Source organism: Pundamilia nyererei, unplaced genomic scaffold (genome assembly GCF_000239375.1).
Source record: "Pundamilia nyererei isolate P.nyererei 1_Seehausen unplaced genomic scaffold, PunNye1.0 scaffold01688, whole genome shotgun sequence".
In the NCBI taxonomy this organism is placed as follows: Eukaryota; Metazoa; Chordata; class Actinopteri; order Cichliformes; family Cichlidae; genus Pundamilia; species Pundamilia nyererei.
Window position 1 is genome coordinate 5,246 of NW_005189089.1, and position 3,898 is coordinate 9,143.

At 40.3% G+C, this 3,898-nt stretch overlaps 2 long non-coding RNA genes across 2 annotated transcripts; both read right to left on the minus strand.

The window, feature by feature from the left end:
• Positions 1-45: 45 nt before the first annotated feature.
• Positions 46-525, minus strand: LOC102213556 (uncharacterized). The gene is made up of 3 exons (XR_001290215.1): positions 484-525; positions 294-391; positions 46-214 (listed from the first exon to the last, which is right to left on the minus strand). It is a non-coding gene; the product is annotated as an uncharacterized LOC102213556 (long non-coding RNA).
• A 25-nt stretch (positions 526-550) lies between these two features.
• Positions 551-1,243, minus strand: LOC106456041 (uncharacterized). The gene is made up of 3 exons (XR_001290214.1): positions 1,102-1,243; positions 673-792; positions 551-587 (listed from the first exon to the last, which is right to left on the minus strand). It is a non-coding gene; the product is annotated as an uncharacterized LOC106456041 (long non-coding RNA).
• Between the last annotated feature and the right edge of the window lie 2,655 nt (positions 1,244-3,898).

Sequence of the window (3,898 nt, forward strand, 5' to 3'; positions counted from 1 at the left end):
ATTATCATAGTTGTTGCATAAATAGAATTCCTTAATAACACTTACTGGGACTTCAACAGGAACTTCAGAAGGATATGTAGCTTCTCTCCCATACATGAAACGGAATGGTGTGTATTTGGTTGTGGTGTGGACCTCGGACCTCAAAGAAAACAGTGTAGCATCCAGATACACATCCCAGTCATTCTGTTGACTGTTGACTAATTTTCTCAGGGCTCTACATGTGGACATAAAAAAAACACAATAGTGACAGTGTCTTAAAAGCAAATGAAATGTTACATACAAATAAAACATACCTTTTTATGTTGTCATTTGTCTTTTCGTCTAGGCCATTTGTCTGAGGGTGATACGCTGCTGTGATACTTCTTTCTATTCTGCAAAGTCTTGAGTTGAGCTTCAAAGAAAAAAGAAAATTGTTTTTTTAAAAACAATCACACAAAACCTTTGGCCTGGCAGCTACTTGGCACACTGTGGCCAAGTATTTACCTAAAGAGGTATGGAAAAGTAAACTGAATGAAACTCTTGGAATAGTCCCATGGCTTCTTCTTTTGTTTTTATCACTCTCCTGTTTCCAAACGAGAGCACTCCGCCTATATTTAAAAAAATGTAAATTAATTATAACATGTATTTAACCAATAATTACATTTGGTTATTTATTTACATTACAATACTGACCCTTCAGCCTGAATTTTGCGGCATATCTCCTAAGGGTTTGCCTCTGGGACTTATCGTATTCCGATGGGTAGGACCCAGCAGACAGAAACATGAGCAGTTCCTCGTATTTGTTCTCCATAACTAAGGAGAAAATCGGACAATTTCAACATGGCTTCGGAATCCATACAGTAAATAAAACGACTACACGACGTTATCACGCAATTAACAAGTATGTGGTGCAGTAGTACTTTCTTCGACATAACAACGGAGCGTTTATTCAACATAACAACGGAGCGTGGTGTCCAGTAAATGCAGGAGGACTAAAATAAATTGAGAAGGTTTGCAGAAGTTGAAAAGCACAAAATAAACACTTGGAATATGACTTCGAGTGAGCAGCTTAAGGTAAACAATTATCATCTGTAATAAAGAAGTAAAACTTATAATACAAACCTTTTTTCGAAAGCAACGAGATCGGCACAAGATCGGGGTAGGATGAAATAATAGGCGTGTACTATTTACACCGGAAACATGGCCGTTTTGAATTGTGCGCATGCGCAGTAACAACAAGTAGGGCAGCTTGATGGGTAGGACATTTTGTCAGAACACCTGGCACGAGCCTGAGTTACGCGCTCAGCCAACGAGAGCCCGGATTTCCAATGTTTCTGTGTATTTTTATCTGTAATATCTTTACGCATGTTGTTAAACAGACTTCAGCGAACAGCGTTTACAAAGAGGTTAAATATGGAATTAAAAAAATATCCGTTTTTCAAGTATCTTCACAGCTCTGTGTTATTGTGCTGACATTATAACCAACCAGGCCTTACTTACAATCTTTTTACAGAACTATCGTAATATTTGTAACAGTTCTGCTGCTGTTGGCCAGCTTACTCTGACAAAAGACATGTTTGATGTTAATGAGATGTTTTTAACTGCATAAATAAAGGTTAAATTAAAGTCGCTGCCAAAAACTGATCGCGGCTTCTACCTTGTTACACGAATGTTGTTTGTGGCTCAAGATGACTTCGTGTCATCCATAAGGGAAGCATTTGACATGTTTCACATATTATAGCCCAACAACTTACTTATAGCAGTTTAAATACGAGCAATCACTTTTTGACACAACACCGGCACCGAGCCGGAGGGCGGCGGACAGAGTCTACGCACGTGTGATGGTTACCGTGGAGAAGCAGCCGTTAGTCTTTGTGCGCGTGGTAACACGTGGTTAACGGAAACTCATTCAGCATCAGCTGCACGCGCACAGACACGTCCGTTTGGTTTCGCGCCTTTATTTTATTTACTTTTATCGATCTGTTCATCGATAAAGTCCGGATCAGATGAATTTTCATCCTCATCGATACAGAGACGAGGAAGTAACTTCAAAATTTAACGCCAACATCTAGAAATGACGTCACGGTAACGGCGGCCGCGCTCGTGACGTCAGTTCATCTTGAATTTTCACGTTATTTCCCGACTGAGGGTCGTGAACAAAGCGGGGTCCCACTCCCACGCGGTTCCTCTGAGCGGTGAGGTAGAAACAAGTGTCCACGAACCCGGAAATAACCCGTGATTAGTTCACAGCGCACAGCCTGCGTGTTTATACTGTGTCACGGTAAAGGTGGCAAACTACAAACTACTGAGCAGCACATAAAGTCCACGTTAAGCAGAAACAGATGAAGCAGACCGACAGTGACTCTCAGTGCTACCGCTGTTCTGACCCTCCTATTTAAACTGCTGTAAATATGTCAGCTGTGTCCCTCATCATGATATCCGGTCTATGTGAGCCACAAACAACATTCCTGTCACAAAGTCGAAGCTGCAGTCAGCTTTTGGCAAAGAGACTTTCATATATCCTTTAAAATAAACTTGTTGGCATTAAAAATGTCTGTTTAAGAGTAATCTGTGCAGCCGACAGTGCAACAAATGTAACAGTAGGGTTGGTTATAATGTAGGTGCAATAACACAGTTATGAAGATACTTGAGAAACTATTCTTCAAATTTTATATGACGCCTGTGTAAATGCTGTTCACTGGAGTCTTTTTACCAACATAAGTGAAAACATTACACAGAAAACACAGAAACAGTTTTTGGCTCCATATCAGATTCAACTTTACCCAAGAAAACATGAAAACTAGCAGCTCAAAATAAAAACAGATAAGGAAGTCTTTGAAAAATATCATGTGCACAGAAAACGAGCCCACGCAGTCAGCTTTCTACACTCTGAAGAACAGCTGTCACTGCTGGATTCAACATCTGTTCTCTACAAGAGGAACACACACACACACACACACACACAGTCTCGGCTCCGTTCACAGCTGCAGTTTTGTCGCTGGCAGGAAACGTGAAAAAGGAAATCACCGACGGTTTAATGAGAAGTGTCGGTTCCTAAAGAGGCTTAAACAAAGAGAGAGAGCAGACTCAGGATCGTGCACAGGTCAGAGAGGTGTCAGTTTGTGTAGCAGTAACATGACACCCACTTTGCCTCAGACACCGCTCTGTGTGGTGGCACCACCTCACTGCTCCACCTGAAGCAGCTGTCTGAAGGTCTGGTTCACACATCCTGGTTCACAGAAACAGACGTTTAAAGCTTTAAAAGCACCGAGACGACGCTCTGCTGTTAGTTTGTCTCTACTTTTCTAACTGATCTGTGATCAGTGTGAGGATGTGGTGTGAGCGCTGCTCTATAAAGGTTAACAATCAACCACTGACGCTGAGCTCAGTCACAGTTTTCACTAAAGCGCCTCGTTTGACCTGCTCCGTCGCCATGGTAACTAATGCTTGACGATGAGAGTTTGGATTAAAATGAGCAGGAAGATTTCAAATTCAAACTTTATTTGTCACATACACAGTCATACACAGTACGATATGCAGTGAAATGCTTAGACAGCTGCTCGTGACCTAAAATAAAAGACTACGATAGGAGAGGAAATAAATATGAAAATTAAAATAAAGGGTCAATTTAACTAGGAAGGAATAAAATAAAATATAAAAATTAAAGTTAAAAATAAAATACCTGTACAACAAAATACACAATACACAATATAGAAATATATAAGAATATATGAAGAAATATAAGAAACAATAAGAGCAGCTGCACGAGTAATAAATGGTATGAAGAAACATAATGTGCAGGGTTGTGTAATCCACATGTGTAAGTGTCTTGTGCAGTGCAAATATGCTTAAAGTGATTTATTTAAGCGACTTGTGATAAAGTGATCCGATTAGATGACCACACAGTGTAGTTGTGCAG